The following is an 18,507-nucleotide window of genomic DNA, read 5'->3' as shown; positions in this document are numbered from 1 at the left end:
TGTGTGGGTCAGAGGCGCATATAGATTTAAAAGATGTAAGCATCCCAGGATCCACAGGACAATGTACATTAATTTGTAAGAAGGGTTTTATCTGAAGATATTGGAACAGGTCCTTGTGAGGAAGTTTCTTTTCCTGTTGTTACTGAGCAAAAAGTTTGACTCCTCTCGTGGTCAACAGATATTATTTAAATTAAAGTTGCAGAATCAAAAAGATAGGAGTTTACTGTACTCTTGTAATGATCATAACATGGTAAACGTATACTAGATTTTAGGGATGAACACATTTTAACTAACACAAATTTGACATTTTTGGTAGAATTATTCAATGAACATGACCAGTTAAACTCAAATAATTGTCCACTTTAGTTGATTAGCGCAATATAATTTAAGAATTTGTTTTTTTTAAATAAAATAAACCAACTCATTTGTTGGCAATGATTTATTATTTTTGTTTGTTTCACCCCAAGACAGCTGCTCCAGATATTACTTCAATAGGTTCCTTGGTTATGACAGCTTGACAACTTGAAAGCAAGTGTCAATTTGTCAATCATTTCATAAGCACTCTTGCTGCTATTGTTCATATTGGTCATTCTAGCAATATGTTTTCTTGTGCTGGGCTCCTTCAGTGTGTAATAATGGATATTTGCCAAAATAAATTCCTGGTATTTTCCTAAACACACCAAGTGAAGGACAGCGCACAGCTACACTAGTGTAATAACGTGTTTAATGATTACAATCAAAGTAGAAATATTGCACTCACAAAGGGAGAAAGATTCTTGCATTAACACCACCAACCACCTCCTCTCCCAGCCCTTGTAGCTGGATGTACTCCAGAAAGATGGGCGATGTAAGGTGTATCTTAAAGCCTCCAAGCCTGGCTACAGCGCCCCACAGGCGCTACGTGACATCACTCATGGCCGTGGATGGAGCGGTGTAATGAGAGTGGATCGTCTCCTACAACGGGGCGGAGGGTTGCCACGACTACATGTTTCGGAGGCACGGCCTCCTTTTTCAGGTCACACCCTAACTGCCTACAACCTTACCATTATATGGAACCCCAAGCCCCTCACCTGGAACGGCTGATGTGTTATACCAGGCCGGGATTATGGAGTTCACAAAGGAAGACATAGGAAATGAGAGCAAAGAATTGGCAAAAAAGCCCAAAGTTAAATTGTTAACAATTGTTAAAAGTTCATTATAAATTAATTTATACTTTAATAAGAGCAATCATATCCTCTACTATACCATTGTTATGAATTTAAAGGGGTTGTAAAGGTATAATTTTTTTTCCTAAATAGCTTCCTTTACCTTAGTGCAGTCCTCCTTCACTTACCTCATCCTTCAATTTTGCTTTTAAATGTCCTTATTTCTTCTGAGAACACTTCCTGTTCTTCTGTCTGTAATTTCACACAGTAATGCAAGGCTTTCTCCCTGGTGTGGAGTGTCGTGCTCACCCCCTCCCTTGGACTACAGGAGAGTCAGGACATCCACTAACACACAGCTCCTTTCTCTATCTACAACGTAGAGAGCGTCCTGATTCTCCTGTAGTTGAAGGAAGAGGGTGAGCACGACACTCCACACCAGGAAGAAAGCCTTGCATTACTGTGTGGAGTTACAGACAGAAGAACAGTAAGTGAGAATTTCTCAGAAGAAATAAGGACATTTAAAAGCTAAATCGAAGGATGAGGTAAGTGAAGGAGGACTGCACAAGGTAAAGGAAGCTATTTAGGGGAACAAAATTGTACCTTTACAACCCATTTAAATGATATAATAATATATAATGTAATTATATAGTTCTCAAAGCACCTTGTATAAACACTGTTATTAATACTGAAACTTGATTTATTTTTATAATTTAAATTCATATCCTTCTCTTTGTGCATTTCAGAATTAGTCTGCCACCCAGTGGATTTTAGAGAGAGCTGCAACACCTAGATCAAGAGAACTTCTACACAGACTGTCATACAATTAGGAGGTGTTGGTGGTTTTGCGCTTATTGGTTTTGTATTTTATGTCTGATATTTTCTTAGCACTTCTGCATAAAAGCTGTCATAAACACTGATACTTTTAGAACAGGCCTTTCTTCAGTCCTGTATAGGATTACAAACCTGAATCTTTTCAGTACCACAGATCCTTACCCAAATTCATAACCAGAGGTTAGCAGCTCAGATGCAATAATTAGGGCATCACCAATAATAGTCAAACATCAGTTTCTTTAAAGGTGGCAAGTGGTTACCATTAGTCCTTTGCAACAAACCTCTCAACCTACTGGTTGCCCAGTAGCAACCATTACTTATTTTCTACTACCCGAAAGCAAGGTAATTTCACTAAATAGCTTTATTCACACATGTACAGTATGTATAGAACCAGAAACACTGTTATCAGAGAACACACCAATAATGAAATGTGTTTTCTTGCCTTCAAAGTAGTAATTTTAACTTTCACAAACAACGTTAGAGCTCCTGTTGCACATTCTCTAACTGCTACAATCTTTATAGACTTGACAATCTCTGGATGTTCTTCATGGCATTCAAAGACTTGCAATGTCCTCCAATGTTGCCATGTTCCAGCCTTGACCCCATTGTGGGGTCAAAGTAGTAGGGATGTTGCTCCAATACAACGTGGTGAATGCAAGTAAGCTTATTGAGTGCATGACTACACACATCAACTTGTGGCTGTTTTACTTAAAATGAAGAGTGCAAAATCTGATACAGATGTGCAGGGTAGTTGATCAGCTTCTAACTCTAGCTTGTTTAATGCTTTGACAAAAAAAAAAAGCTAATTGGTTTCTATGCAGCGCTGCACCAGATTTTAGTAAATCAACCTCATAGGTTAATCCAATGAATGTTTCACAGGGTCACCACACTTTTACAAGGTGTCTGGATGTCTGGTAAAGCATGGTGTTAATGCAAAATGTATCTTCGGTCTTCTACACAAATATTTACAGAACAGAAGCAGGCAATGATCAGCAAACAACAAAAAATAACGAGGCAATGTGCTACTCAATTTTATTTATTGCATTAATTTTTCTATTAGTGAGTAATCAGTGATGGGAAATCAGTAGTGTAGGGGCTGTAATTTGATTTGCAACCCTAGAAGAGACAGCTGTTTGGATCAAGAAACTCTTCACACTGCAGAAATTATTGAAATTCCCGAAGGACCCCTGGGGCTAAACATTAATGAAAGGATCAGATTGGTTTTTGGGGGCAAAGCAGAAACTGGAAATCTGGCAATCATTATATCAATGTACACCATTCTGAATAACCTGTTCAACGAACATGCATTCATTTTATAGTGTTACGTAAAAAAAAAATGTTCATAAAAGTTTGTGACTCTTTACAGTCTTAATTTGTTTTTATTATCTGCTTTCTCTCCTTTCTCCCTTAGCTAATTTTAAAGTGTCACATTTAGGGGTGATGCTAGCTTTAGTGGCTGGTATTTCTATACCCTCTCTCAATTATCAAGAGAATACAGAAAGCTAATAAACAAATGATTTCTGATATTTCTCATATTTCTGATATTGTTGATACAAGAAATATTTATAGAATAAATAATATTTCTTATTTTTTTTAATTATAAAACCGTAACCAAATATAAATGGAATGTATAACAGTGTTCCACAGATTTTCTTTATTTATTAGGTTCAAGGTTAAAGGGGAGTTCCACCCACAATTTCACTTTTTAAATATAAATACCCCTGTAATACACAAGCTTAATGTATTCTAGTAAAGTTAGTCTGTAAATTAAGGTCCGTTTTGTTAGGTTGTTACAGCATTTAAATAGTTTATAATCTAGAAATAGACCGTGGCCATCTTAAGTGTGGGCATCATGAAGCTAGACTGTATGACTTCCTGGATTTCAGCTTTGCATATCTCGCACATGCTCAGTGCACAAGCAATGTAATAGGTTTCAGTCAGGTTTGCAAGGACTACTGGGAAACATGATGCCTATCCCAGAAACCCTTGCAAATAGCCTAGGCAAATAAGGAGCAGGAAGTAATGAAGGACTACAAAATAAAGGTATTTACAAGCAACAAATTAAATAAAAATTGTCCATTCTGAACACTATGAGATTAGAGCATGCAGCACAGACAAACATATAAAAATGGGTGGAACTCCACTTTAAACAGTGGTCTACAAATTTTAGGAAAATGTGCTAATTCTTACATATTTTGATTAGATGAATTAGAAAACAGGTTATAAAGGTGCTGGTTGGCTAAAGTTTTATAAAGATTTATACATAGGTAAGTATATTTGCCTACAAGGATGAGAGGTGTCTGGTAATTATGATGCCTCGTAACTTTTCAACAAAGTACAGTAGACCAATGAAAATGATACCACATGGAAGTGTATAAATTTATCTTCACTTTGAGACTAAAGATTATTACCTAAATGTAATTTATTATAAGGGTCATAGAGGCGACGATGTGGTCGCCTCCACTTGGGACATACGCTTCAAACTAGCGTACTTTGGAGCCCAGCCAATCCAGGGTTGAGCTTTATGGGCTTGGTGTGACCTTACATGACTCTGAGGCCTCGTACACACGTTAGGTTAACTAGAGGACAACGGTCTAAAGGACCGTTGTCCTAGGTTAACCTATGAAGCTGACTGATGGTCCGTCGTGCCTACACACCATCACCAAAAAAAACACACCTGACAAAAACCATTGTGTCAGAACGCGGTGACGTAAAACACAACGACGTGCTTAAAAAAAACTAAGTTCAATGCTTCCAAGCATGCGTCGACTTGATTCTGAGCATGCGTGGATTTTTAACTGATGGACATGCCTACTAACGATCATTTTTTTTCCCATCGGTTAGGAATCCATAGGTTAATTTTAAAGCAAGTTGGCTTTTTTTTAACCTAAGGTTAAATAAGCTATGGGGCCCCCACACGATCGGTTTGGACCGATGAAAACGGTCCATCAGACCGTTATCCTTTGGTTAACCTATCGTGTGTACATGGCCTGACTGTCTGGCCACAGTGCTCTTGTTCTCTCCCTACAAGGGCACCATTATTTTAGGGACCCTTCCCTCACCCTATATGGGGTCTCTCCACTACCAATAATTCTATCTTGAAGCAGCCACAAAGTGGACAGAGTTACCGGACACTCTATGTGATAGTGTTTTATTTTAAATACAACATGGAATTTTTACATGTACATGACTAAAATAGATATTATTGATATCCTATTAACCCCTGATGAAAGAGACGACAATCAGCTCTGAAACACGTCTGATGAAGGATACCATTATAGCTGTAAATTTTTGTCTATATGTATCTCCAGGTGTTTAGGCCATGTTCATTCCATGTTTCGATTTTAAATTTTTCTATCAATAAATTGTTTTTTATCAAATACTCTATTGTACTACTATTGAGTGCCTTTAAAGTCCCACCACAAGGGGTTTCTCCATTTCCAGTTCTTTATAGGGATGTGGCACGTTAGGGATCATTTATCCCCAACCCTTTTTAATTGTAATTTATTGTCCTTTTATTACAAGGTATATTTGTCTTGATCAGAGCTATGCATCATACAGTTACATCTGGTACAAGGAACAGTTGTGTGATATTTCCCCATAGAAGCCAAGTTGCCTCTGAATTGTGTAAACAACTCAGATAACGTCTGCTACATTTGTGGTGAGGTTACATTTGCATCTCAAAAGTACAGTATGACAGCACTGGCAAAAAAGGCATACCACCTATATTTTGGATGCAAAATAGGGGATCAGAACAAGCGTTGGGCCCTTCATTGTTGCATTACATATACAACTTATCTGTGTCATTGGATAAACAAGAAGAACACTTCCATGCCTTTTGCAGTCCCAATGGTGTGGAGGAAGCATGAAAATGTTATATGAAAAAACAATAAATAAATGGAAAGTTATGTTATTGGTATCAATAAAAAGATACATTTATAATGATTGGTGTGGCACCATTCTCGTTGCTATATCAGATTTTGCAGAAAAGTTATTGAGCATAAGTGCACATCCCCTCGTAATTTTTAATTATTTTGATACAGTTTTGACCTGAAGCTGTATCTTGGAAACTGGAGCTAATTAATACTCAGGACTTAATTTTCCTTTATTAGTGACCCAATTCTGGTAGAATGTAGCTATTTTCATTTCCAAGGCTTTCTCCTTGTAGACCAGTGAAATCAGAAGTTCAGTAATATACTTTATTTTTTTCTTTTATTCTGTTTAATATGAAATATAGCATCTTCATTTTATGCATCTGAATATTATATACTGTAGTCTTTTATCTGACTAGTAGGTAAAACTCTAGGCTCCTTTTCACATTCTGTACATTTCTTTGAGAGCCTCAGTGTTGTAAAAACACACCTGACACTAACAGAGGTCTAAAGCTCAAGGTATGTGAATCAAATTGATTATGCAGCTCAGTCCCAAGATTCAATCATATGGGTCCAGCATTAAAGGAGATAACTAGAACTGTTTTCTTTCTCTAGCTAACCTATAGTGCTCTGGCAAACCATTATCATGTAATGAAGGTTTATTTGAAAAACAAAGAAAAAATAAGACAGAGCAATATCTAGAGGAATAGGCAGATTATTGTGGGAAATTGGGTAAAAGGAAGAGTGGCAGCTGATCCTGGAAAATGAGACAAAAAAAGAGAAACAGAACATATTATGGGCTTGGAGTCTAGAGAGCACAGCAGAGTGGGAGGCATTGATGGGATGAGAGAGGAGGCAGATCATGGACCTGAGAGATAAGAGAGGAGCCAGAGTGGGACCTGATCATGAACCTGGGAAATCAAAAGGGAGACAGAGTGGTAGCTGATCATGTACAGGGTATAGAGTAGGATAAACAGGATGTGTTTATGGACCTTTGGGAGAATAGGGGGTGTGGGGACTGATCAGTGCTAGGAGAAGGTGCAGCGGGGAAAATGATCATAGCTGGGAGAAGGAAGTTAGCGGCTAGAGAGAGAGAGGTCCCTATGTTAAGAAACTGTACAAAGCTGCAGATTGCATTATATGATTATAGGGTTAATATGTTTAAAATAGAACTTGTTTCCATCAAGTTTACCCTCTCATGGATCCTGCAACATTGGTTAAGCTGAGATAAAAGAAAAAACACATTTAGTAACCATAACTATGTATAAAAAAGTTGGATGGTTTCCAGAAACAGTTAATGAGGTCTCCCAGTCCCAGGTAGGCAATAAAGGAAGAGGATAAAGAGAGACAAAGCTCTCACAGTTAGATGGGATTTTATTGGGAGACACCGATTCTGTTATAAGGTGAGCACACTAGACAAGATTTAAGTAGAAAAATATAAATTTATTAATAACATATTAAAATATATCCATTGGTTTACATAGACCATCAGGAAATTAGAAACAAGATACTTCAATGTGCAGATAGTCAACATGTTTCACACAGTTGTGCTTCATCAGGGCCCTGCACTTATCTTTGGTTTCATGTGGTCTAGTCTGATAAGGTTGGATGAATCACACGCAGCCTAGCAACTGCGCCAATGCCGATAGGACACACACTGCAACAATCCCGGTGGTTGTCAGATCCACCGGGTAGGTATGTGAGGATGTTAGATCGTGTCAGCCGACCAATCAACAAGTCATAAGGGTCTGTCAATGTGGCATCAACATTAATAATTGTAGGCAGTTCCAACTTAAGGGGTCCTCCAGTGGTGTGGTGGAAGGCGTCTGGGCTGCTAGCCTAGAAAAAGCGTGTGTCAACACATGCTTCTTAATGTATAGGATAGGTTTTATCCAATTGCATGTTGCCAGAGCATTATTTTTAAACAAAAAAACTACATATAAGATTATATGTGCATTTAAAGTATTTTCTACATGTTATTTATCTGTGTAGACATTAAAAAGCCCTGAGAATGCTGCTGGGCACCATCTTGAATGTGATATTAGCAGCCCCAGCATCCTCAAAGCTGTCACTCAAGTGACATTTTATAGTAGGGTCGTAGGGTAGGCAACCTTGGAGAATTGCAGATCGACCTAAAAACATAAAACAGATCAAAGAGTACTAGGATTACCTATCAAGGCCTCAGCAAGCCAGCAATAATTGCCATTTTCTAGCATTTTAAACAGATTTTTTTCTTTGTAAATTTCATTTTTTCTGTAGCAGATCCTACTGCAAGAAAGGAAAAAAATTGCATAGAGAACCCCAAAACGCAGACCCTTTGGCCTCTTCCCCAAAACCCTTGCCCTGTGGTTGCGAGGGTCTGCAGGCAGGGAACTGATTGGAATCTGGAAGCTTCCCTTAAATAATGAAGAAGCCCCCAGATATTATCCCCCCACATGAATGAGTATAGGGTACATAGCACCCCTACTCATTCACAAAAATAAAATAATTGTAGCCTAGAAATAAAGGCACCTAAACATTTGACAAGTCGTTTATTTAAAAAAAAAAAAAAAATCCTTTAAAAAGTACCTCACTGTAAATCCATCGTCAATCATGATGCCTGCTAATGCTGACTTGGCAAAACAAAAAAACACTTATTGTACATGACCAATCGCAGACAGTTACACTAGCCCGAATGACAGCTACCGAGCTGTCCACCAGTTATGTAAAGGAAAGGACTGGTATATTGGTGACATGATTGACAACATTTAGGAAATAAGGCTCCTTTTGCCACCAATTCGCTTATGCAGCCAGGAATTTTAGCCATGTAAGTGAATAAGCTGAGTGATGTCAGTTGTTGGTAAGGAAGCGGCAGTTGCCAGAAGCCACTGCTTCTTTAACAATCATTGATGGCATTGCCCAAATATGGCTTTGTGGCTATATTTAGGCAATGGTGTAACCCGCTCTATTTCCTGCCCACTTGCTTATGTGGCAGAGGATTCCCAGCCATGTAAATGTAGTAACCATTGACAGCCAGGAGCTGTCATTTTTGTCCATGATTAATGCCCTAAATATTTGGTGTTCGGATAGAGGTCCAAACAGCCAGTGTTCGGTCTGAACTTTTGTTCGCACTGAACACCAAGTTCATTCTTACTCCTCAGTATCCCATGGCTGAGTAAATCTGTGCATGTAAAAGCCTGCTAATTTGTTGTATTCAAAACATTGTATTCTTTTCTATTTAACCTTATATTCATTTAGCTGCAAATTTCCCTATTACGGATTAGTATTGACTCAGATAATGGCCAGAGAAACGAGAATTGGACATTGTGAAATGTAACAGTTAATTGCTGCAAGTGCATCCTGTTAAGCAAAGAAAATGCATTCAATAAAAAATCCATTATCTGACTTGCCACTTTTCCTATAAAAAGTGGGATTCCCTTTAGAATGCAAACCATACTCTTAATAATTGTTAATTTTTAAGACTATACTGTTTCAGACCTTAAAATGTGCATTTTCTACTTTTTTTATTTTTTTATTTCATAATTATTCAACGAGGTACTGACTAAATTACATATTCAGGGGGCGTGGCTTGGACATGGCCGAGTGAGGAAGCAGTTCTCCAGAGCTCCTCACATACTGCAGCTTAATCAGCCTGATCCGGCGGATCCATTGCCTCCAGACGGTCCCAACGGTATGTCCCAGCTCCGGAGAGTCTCCTCCAGAACCAAGACTCCCGCAAAGCACGGTACAGGGACCATCGGCGCCTATTTCGGCGGTGGACTTCAGCCACGTGACGGGATGTCCAAGATGGCGGCCGGGAGAGGCAAGGGGACAGATGCCATGGGAAAGGATGCGCCCAACTCTCCACCGCAGACGCAGCACGGGGGGTCTCCCATTCAGACACCACAACTGGTAAGGGACTTGACCCCCCCTGACTCCCTTGGCTCTGCAGCCTCGTTAGGCCTGAACTCAGACACCTCTGACATACTGGGTGACCGGGACCTGAGGCAGCATATTCTATCTCTTCCTACCAGAGAGAACCTTGATCACTAGGTTGGAAAAGGCCTTTAAGCAGGACATTGAGCAGCTGAAAACCGACACTACCCAGCTAGGTAACAGGCTTGAGACTTTAGAACAGATCGTGGATGAGGCCTTGCCTACTATAACACAGCTAAGGGACAAGTGTGCAGCTCAAGATCACCACATAGAGGCTTTAATCTTGCAACTTATGCGGTCCAACATCCGCATAAGGGGTTTACCAGAGGCAACAGGAGCTAGGGATATCATTCCCACCTTGCAAGGCATTTTTAAAGAGTTGCTGGGCCTCTCCCCTAACGAGAAAGTGGAGATTGATAGGGAACACAGGGCCCTCAGACGCCCATCGCAGGATACAGAGAACCCGCATGACATAATTTTCAAGCCCCACAGATACACCGTTAAAGATCGAATTATGCAGCTGATGCGCAAATGCCCCTTTTTTTACTTTGATGGAGCCCGTCTGTTCTTTTATCAGGACTTGTCACGCTGCACCCTGATGCAGCGCAGGGCATTATACCCCCTTCTGGAATCACTGCGCACTGCAGGCATCACGTATAGGTGAAGGTTCCCATTCAGTCTCCAAGCAAGTAGGGATGGTAAATCCGCCATTCTACGTAATAAAGATGATCTCCCGCGCTTCCTGTTGCAGCTGAAGCTGGATCCTGTCGACTTCACGGATTGGAGAATGGCTACAGATATCCCGACAGTGGTGGCACCCCAGCCATGGCAGCAGGTCCGGAACTCCCGAGGCCGCAAATGTTCTTCCTCTGTTGCGGTGGGACAGGGGTCCCCAGCAGGGGACTGAGGATCTGTGAGGTACCTCATTTCTTTAGGAAAAGGCTACTGGCAGCCTCTGGCTCTGCACAATGACTGACTCTGGCTTCCTTAGTGTTTTTTTGCATAAGGACTGTGTGGTGCGGAGGCTCTGTAAGGGCCCGCTACTTTCCATTTACAGTTTTTTTTCTAGTTTTAGTTTTATTTCTTTTGCGTGACCTTGCCTCACAGCCTTGATCCCGTCGCTGTTTCTTTGCCTTTGTTACACCTTTGCAACACTGTACACTCCCAATGTACAACAACTTACATTTATTGACCAGAGCCTTGCCCAGCTCGCAGACTTCCGTGAGGGTAGACTAATCCTGGGTTGGGATTTTAACATCAGTCCAGACCTCCTATTGGATACCTCGGCGAACAAGTCCACCCATTCTCACGCTTTTTTGCAGCATTTTAGGAAGACCCTTTAGGGACATACACTGATGGATTGCTGGAGGGTTCTCCACGCCACCGGAAAAGACTATAGCTTCTTCTCTAGCATCCACAAAGTTTACACTAGAATCGACTTACTGCTGGTAGACCAGGACGCCCTGGACTTACTTATGGGAGCAACTATTGACCAATTCACCATATCTGACCATCCCCCGGTGACTCTGACACTTTCCTTATGTCGGGTACTCGCCAAGGTCAGGACCTGGAAACTGAACGAAAACCTGCTTGACGACCTGGGGGTGGTGGCGGGGGTACAGGAGACCCTGACACACTATTTTACTGAAAACACGAACGGTGAGGTCAGTATGGGCATTCTTTGGGAGGGCCACAAGTGGTTCTTGGCACCTTCATTGCTTGGGGAGCCAAACTTAATAAAGAGAGGCAGGCGGACTTCCAGCGAGTACTGCAGGTGTTATGGCAAGCTGAGCTCAGCCATAAACGGATTTTAGATCAGGATGAACTTAGCCGACTGAATGAACTTAGATTGCTTGTCTCAAAATCACTGGATCGCAAAATTAATCGCAAGCTGCGGTATATGGCTCATACATACTATGAGCAGGGCAACAAGTGTGGCTGGCTGTTGGCTTGTGCTTTTCGGAAGAAGAGACTCCTGGCTCATGTGCATAAGCTACAGTCCCCTAGCACAGCATACCTCAAAAATTGCCTCATTGTTTTGAGACTATTATGAATCTCTGTACAACCTGGACTCCGCCTCTTCTCCGGCAGAAGTGACTCTCAAACAGACTAAAATCTCCAAGTATCTCTCCTCAATTGGACTCCCTTCCCTTTCCCCAGAACAGACGACGGACCTAGAACATCCTATTACCCCAGCTGAATTACTGGCCACTGTCAAATCTCTGCCCTCTGGCAAAAGTCCTGGGCCAGACGGTTTTACCAAGGCCTATTATTTGAAAATTTTTGATAAGCTACAGACCCCTTTCTGTGCTCTCCTTAACTCCCTGGCGACCACTGGCGGCCTCCCTCAGGAGACCTCATTGGCGCACATTAATGTGCTCCCAAAAGACGGTAAAGACCTCACCCAACCACAGAGTTATAGGCCAATTTCTCTCTTAAACACTGACCTCAAAATCTTTTTTAAAATACTGGCTAATCGATTAAAACATCTACTCCCCGACTTGATACATGCCGATCAGACTGGTTTTATAGTGGGATGGGAAGCCAGGGACAATTCAAACAGGGCCCTTCAGCCTATTCATTGGGCGCACACACGTGATCGGATGCCACCCTACCTGATTTTGTCCACTGACGCGAAAAAGGCATTCGATCACATGGACTGGGCTTTTCTCCACGCGGTCCTTAGGGAAACAGGTTTAGGCCCACACATGTTGCGCTGGATCTCTACTCTTTATGTGTCCCCTACAGCTCGGGTTAAGGTAAATGGTGGCCTCTCCGCGTTGTTCCCCATCCAGAACGGCACGAGACAGGGGTGCCCCCTCTCGCCCCTCCTGTTTGCATTGGTCTTAGAGCCATTGTTGCAGAGGGTCAGAACAAACCGGGACATCAGGGGGGTGCACGCCAGCTCCCTCGACATACTTTTCATGTTGTTGACCCTCTTGTCTCGCTGTCCAACTTGATGGGGGAACTGACTGCATATGGAGAGGTCTCCAACTTCAAAATAAATTTCACTAAATCAGAAATATTGCCGATCACTGTCCCGCAGTCTTTGGTGTCCTCCCTGAGAGACTCCTTCCCTTTTAAGTGGTCTACCTCCTCTATGAAATACTTGGGGATCCAGCTTACGAATAACCATGATTCTTTATACACGCACAATTATATACCCCTACTTAAAAAGATCACTCAAGACCTTCAAACATGTAATAGAGCACTATTTACTTGAGTTGGTTGGACGAATATCCTGAAAATTACCGTGCTGCCCCGCATCCTATTTATCTTGCAAATGGTACCTATACGCCTACCAAAATGTTTTTTTGTGGATCTTCACAGCCTTTTTACCAAATTCGTATGGGGGGGTAGGAAACCCACATTAGCAATGTCAATACTACAAAGGTCCAAGCTCAGGGGGGGGCCTAGGCATACCTAACATCCCCCAATACTATCAAGCGATTGCACTGCAACGTATTCTGAATTGGAAATTTCACACGTCCCTTAAGTTGTGGGTCCCCTTAGAGAAAAAAATGGCGGGCGGGACTTGTCCTATGTGCCCTGGGTTCCCGCGGCTGACAGGGGGCTTTCGGACTGGGTGTCTTCACTGACAACCCACTCCTTGAAGTTGTGGGATAAGCTGAACGACAGCCTAGGCCTGGTGCCAAGGATGTCTCCTTTGGCGCCTGTATGTGGGTTCCCATGGTTTGCTCCCGGAGAGTTGAGGGCTTCCCTCGGTACTTGGGTGGGCGACGGAACTGTTAGTTTGATGAAATTTGCAGAGGGGGGCGTTCTGCTATCACTGGGAACCTTACGGGAGAGATATGGCAGCTTTCCCTTCGATTTTTGGAGACACCTCCAGTTAGAGACCTTCATAGCTAAAAGCCACAAGCTAGCACATATTAGAACTACTCTGACGTAATTTGAAAACATGTGGGCTTCTGTGGACCCACTGCCCCATATGGTCTCAGCACTTTACGGGATGCTAGAGGTTGCAACGCCTACCCCTACGCCCCACTATATCAGAGAATGGGAAAGGGACTTACAGACCAACTTCATTAGGGAGCAGCTTCATCACCTACACCGTTTCACTCACTCGAGCTCTGTAGACTCTAAGACCCAAGAAAACAACTACAAACTATTGTCACGGTGGTACAGAGTGCCCACTACCCTGGCCAGAATTTTTCCTACTGCCTCTGACGTGTGCTGGAGGGGATGTGGACGAAAGGGCACGTTCCTCCACATTTGGTGGGAGTGCCCGGTGCTCCGGCCGTTCTGGGAAATGGTTGGCAAACACATTTCTGATGGCTTGGGTGTAGATATCCCGGCTCTACCTAAACTTTTTCTGCTCCATGTCCCCCCCATACCACTGTCTCATTATAAAATAAGTGCTCTCCCCCATCTCCTCAACGCAGAAAAACGTCTCATACCGCTTCATTGGAAAAGCTTGCATATTCCAAGAGAGCAGGATTGGTTGGGGAAGGTGGGGGAGATCATGGAAGAAGAGAGCTGGCTTGCAGACTGCAGGGACACTCATAAATAATTTGATCTGACTTGGGCAAAATGGAAAGCTCACGTTCACGTCACAACCACGATCTCATCTAGCCTAGACGTGGCATTACTTGCCTTAACCGATCCCTTCTTTGGGGGACTCGTCCAGGCGCGCCGTCAGTTGACTACCTCGGACGCCTCCTGATTGTGGACTTATCCCATCAACGGCACCGGTGAGGGCTGGTTCCTATACTTCCCCTTCTCTTGCTTTCTTCCCCTCTTTGTCTTCACTTCCTTGTTTCCCATCTGACCTTCTATTTTCTTTTTCTCTCCCTTTTTCTTGATTGTTTACTGTGATTTTGTCTGTAATGTTTATTGTTTTACCGGCATGGGATGCTTAGGTGTCCAGCCTTGTTTTCGGGATACCGGGACGTTCTCCAGGTTTTTTGACTGTCCTAGGTACCTCTGATTGATTCAAGATGCTTATTGGTATCAGTGTTGGAGTCATATTTGCACTTACCTAAGGGTTGGGGCTTGGGGTCACCCTACCCCTCACTAGTTTGAGGGGGAAGCCTGCCCACATGGATCGAATGTGTGGGGCGGGCGTGATACCCCCTTGTTCACATTTTGTCAAGAGTTGTTACTCCCTGCTGAGACGGTTGTTCGTATCCGGACTATGTTATATATTTCTCCCGGTATCCCTCTCCTCCCCTTCCCTACCCGCTTTTTGTCCCCCCCCCCCCAGTTTGTCTTGGCTATGTTGTACTGTTCAACTGTCAATATAATTCGAAATTGAAAATAAAAATTATACAAAAAAATAATTACATATTCAAGTTGGTTTATAAAAAGTGAATCAAAGTAGATGCTTGTTTTTACCAGTTTTCTCTTGTGAATTAGAAAATAAATGAGGATATCCCATCCCGTGACCACGTCCATTTTTGAGACGAAACGTTGGGCAAGCGACGTTCTGACGTCACAGCGCTGTACCCAGAAGACACGGGCAGGCGGATCGAGGAGCCGGCCGTCTCGATCATTTTTATGCACATATCATTGGATTAATTGTAAGTGCGCATTTTATTTTTTAAATAAACCTTATCTTGGATTTTACACTATGCAAGCTCCTTCTCTTTTCATGGCGCAACTCGCAACATATACTGAATGAGGCTGCAACTTTCTCGGTGGATATCCATGCGGAAGTTAATCAGCATACATGCGATTTTGATCTGTGATAAGAGATAATTTTTAGCTGGTAAGAGGCAGTGTGTTATTAAGGTGGAGGTGCTTCTCTGTCATCACTTTTCTGGATGCTGTGAATTCTTTTTATCACTTGGAGATTGATATTTTGAATACCTTTTTGAACTATATGGGAATTTATTCACCAATGCAATTTCACTTATTTGGACTCTAACGGTTCACTATACACTTATGTGTCTTTATTATAACTCTCTTTCACACATTGAGAGTGTCTGATTATTATTTAATTATTCACGTATTTTTTGTCATATTTTTATATAGGTCACACTTATATATATTTGATACTACTAGCGCAGCTTTTTTTCTTTCCATACTGTACATACAGTATGTCTTTTTCCTTCATGTTTATATCATCCTCACTGATGTTTCTGTAACTGCAAACTGATAGAAGACTTGTTCAAATTTAGGTTTAATAACACTTGTGACAACTTGGGGGCTTAACTCAAATGTCGTGCTTACCAGTGAGTTCAGTCCGTGCCAGATATGCCTTTTCAGGACTTTTCCTGCCCATGTTTATTTAAAACAGAAAGAAAAAAGTTCACAGCAGTCATTATCCCCCACAGGGGTTTCCATCATCAATCCAAAATTAACAATATTCAGCCCCCTGGCTCTCTTTGGCAGCCCTGCTGATCAGGCCTCGTGTCTTGGTCCTTCTGACCATATAACACAATGTTCCAGTGCTCGTGCACAAATGCCGTACCCCTGTCAACTCTCTGTCTCTATCCCTGCTGTTTGTCCCCCGGGCTCAGGAGTCTGTCTTACTGTCTTGTCTCAGACAGCAGAGGCGGCTCTAGACTTTGTGAGACCTTAGGCGAAACTTAGACACGAGGCCCCACTCACGCCCATAATGGTAAAAAGAAAAAAAGAATTCTGCGAGGCCCACTAAAGTGAGACAGGACTCCTAACACTGCCTGAGCACAGCAGCGTTAAGGTCCCTTGTCCCTCAAAACTGGGGCAGTGTGCAGTGGCATAAAGTGGGTTGCTAGCGCCCTTAGCAAGGCAAGTAATTTGCACTGCCTAATCTATGGATTTACCTATTCTCAGCTCACTCCAGGCTGGTCACATGATCTCCTGTGTTAGTCAGCGGTGGCTGCAGGGGAAAAGAGAGAGCACTTGACAACAGCCAGTAAAGCCTGAAGCAGTTACATCACCCATAGGTTCCCATGTCCCATCTGTTTTTGGCTCTCGCTCCTCTCCCCTGCATACACCACTGGCTCACACAGGAGATAACACGACCAGACTTTAGCAGCCTTAAATAGATGTATATATCTTTTCTATACAGGCTAGCCAGCATAAGCATTAGAAGGGGTGGGGAGAGTGTAAGAGAGAGAGAGGAGCAAAAGAGAAAGGGGAGGGCTGAGAGACAGGTGGGGTGAGAAAAGGGGGGAAAGGGGGTGAGAGAGCAGGAGGGCTGAGAGAGAGAGAGAGAGAGAGAGAGGGGGTGAGAGAAAGGGGGGCTGAAAGAGAGGGGGTTGGGTGAGAGAGAAAGATGGGGCTGAGAGAGAAAGGGGGGAGTGGGACACGGGGTGAGAAAGAAAGAGAGGGGAGTGAGAGAAGGTGATGGAAGAGAGGGAGTGAGAGAGAGCGAGGGGTGAGAGAGGGTGGGTGGAAGAGAGGGGGTGAGACCCACCCAGCAGCTATATTACACCAGCCAGCAGCTATATTACACCAGCCAATGGGATGGTATCTGGGCGGGCCGCTACGTGTATGTAGCTTCGCCCCCTTTCTAAAGCAGCCCAATCATTGGCTGGTGTAATTTAGCTGCTGCTGCTGGGTCCCGCCTGTGACGGTATCGGTATGATATCCCCGTCAAAGATTCCCTTCTTCCATAAGAACATCACCCCAATATTCCACTAGGAGGGATATTCCTGAGATCGCCCATTAAGCCACACATTGGTCCAGGCTTACTGCTAGAACAAGAGTTTAATGTTATATCACACAGCTTATATGTCATTTCCAAAACTGTTACAATGAAAAATCTCCGCCCCCCTCACACTGGGGCTTCCATACAGATTATAGGCAGACACGACGGAGCCGAGTCTGAAAAAACACATTTTCTTTAGACAATGACATCAATGACGCTGAGTACTGAATACATTAACTAGACAACTCGACCCCTCATATAGAGAGATAATTACCACAATGAAGCAATCAGAATAATTAACACAAGCCACTTAAACACAGATCTCCTTCACACAACACAATAGATCAATTAACCTTTAGAAATAGTGAGGGGACATTAGCACTTCAATAACCGGATGGTAATCACAATGGCAAGCAGGGAGAATTAAACTGAGACATATAGGCAAATGTATCACAATGGCCCCCCTTTTTCTCCCTGCTCCGGAAAACCCGGTTGGACCTTCCCTGGTCCAGTAGGGTTGACGGGTTTAGAGCTTTTAGTCCGAGGTTAACTCCGTTTGGCATGACTGACCTCCCTTGGCAACTGCTTCAGACTCAGGTATGCCACCGGGTCGTCAGATCACACGCCGGTCAGTCCCCAAGTCTTTGTGCGATCTGCAAAGTCACCAGAAGTCAGTGTGAAGACGGCGAATGGGTCTGTGCGCCGCCATCTAGGTGTCCCGCTATGGGAGGGGGCAGGTTATGGCTCTGAAGTGACAATCACAGGAGATTCATAAAAAGAAAAAGTTATATTTGTTGAAATGCTGTAGCACCGGTGCTCAGAGTTCGGGGGGGGGGGGAGGAATCAGGGCCCCATAGGGTCAGCCACCCTCTGCTCCCTCCGCAGCCGCCAGTTCTCCTCTTTGAGCTTCTCCAGCTCCATCTCCAGTTCATGGAGCCTGGGGGGGTCAGCCTGCTGTGACCTCAGGTGGTTGTTCTCCTCCTCCATGCGGCTTATGCACTCCTCCAGCTCTATATACTGACGGATCAGCTCCTGCTTGCTCATGTTCTGCAGGCTCTCCACGTGGTCCTTCATCATCAGGAACTGGGTGGTGGTGTAAGGGGCCACCGGTGGGCCCTTGGCGAACATCTCGGCCCGCATCTGGGAC

General features: G+C 43.1%; 1 pseudogene; it reads right to left on the bottom strand.

The window, feature by feature from the left end:
• Positions 1-2,026: 2,026 nt before the first annotated feature.
• On the bottom strand, positions 2,027-2,653 carry LOC120941302 (annotated as a pseudogene).
• Between the last annotated feature and the right edge of the window lie 15,854 nt (positions 2,654-18,507).

This window comes from Rana temporaria, chromosome 5, assembly GCF_905171775.1.
Source record: "Rana temporaria chromosome 5, aRanTem1.1, whole genome shotgun sequence".
NCBI lineage: Eukaryota > Metazoa > Chordata > Amphibia > Anura > Ranidae > Rana > Rana temporaria.
Note: the sequence above shows the minus strand (reverse complement) of the source record. Positions and strands in the feature narration are given on the sequence as shown.